The sequence below is a fragment of the Schistocerca piceifrons genome, chromosome 4 (genome assembly GCF_021461385.2).
Source record: "Schistocerca piceifrons isolate TAMUIC-IGC-003096 chromosome 4, iqSchPice1.1, whole genome shotgun sequence".
Taxonomy (NCBI): Eukaryota; Metazoa; Arthropoda; class Insecta; order Orthoptera; family Acrididae; genus Schistocerca; species Schistocerca piceifrons.
The window spans coordinates 117,892,281-117,893,034 of record NC_060141.1 but is presented as its reverse complement, the minus strand read 5'-3'; the positions used below and the strand labels follow the sequence as shown (position 1 = coordinate 117,893,034).

The following is a 754-nucleotide window of genomic DNA, read 5'->3' as shown; positions in this document are numbered from 1 at the left end:
CCCGTCTCCTGCTTCTGAAGCGCCAAATAAACTGGTATAGGCATACGTATTCAAATACAGATATATGAGGTAGATACGGCGCTACGGTCGGCAGCGCCTACATAAGACAAGTGTCTGGTGCAGTTGTTAGATCGGTTACTGCGGCTGCAATGATAGGTTATCAAGATTTAAGTGCGTTTGAACGTGATGTTATAATCAAAATGGTTCAAATTGCTCTGAGCACTATGGGACTTAACCTCTGAGGTCATCAGTCACCGAGCGAGGTGGCGCAGTGGTTAGCACACTGGACTCGCATTCCGGAGGACGACGGTTCAATCCCGTCTCCGGCCATCCTGATTTAGGTTTTCCGTGATTTCCCTAAATCGCTACAGGCAAATGCCGGAATGGTTCCTTTGAAAGGGCACGGCCGATTTCCTTCCCCATCCTTCCCTCACCCGAGTTTGCGCTCCGTCTCTAATGACCTCGTTGTCGATGGGACGTTAAACACTAAGCTCCTCCTCCTCCGTCATCAGTCCCCTAGAACTTAAAACTACTTAAACCTGACTAACCTAAGGACATCACACACATCCATGCCCGAGGCAGGATTCGAACCTGCGACCGTAGCGCCTAGAAACGCTCGGCCACCTCGGCCGGCTGTTATAATCCGCACATGAGCGATAGAACACAGCATCTCTGAGGCAGCGATGAAGTGGGAATTTTCACGCTCGACCATTTCACGAGTGCACCGTGAATATCAGGAATCCAGTAAAACACC

At 50.1% G+C, this 754-nt stretch overlaps 1 non-coding gene across 1 annotated transcript; it reads left to right on the top strand.

Moving 5' to 3' along the window:
- Nucleotides 1-257: 257 nt before the first annotated feature.
- Trnaa-cgc lies at nt 258-330 on the top strand. The gene has a single exon. It is a non-coding gene; the product is annotated as a tRNA-Ala (tRNA).
- Nucleotides 331-754: the final 424 nt, after the last annotated feature.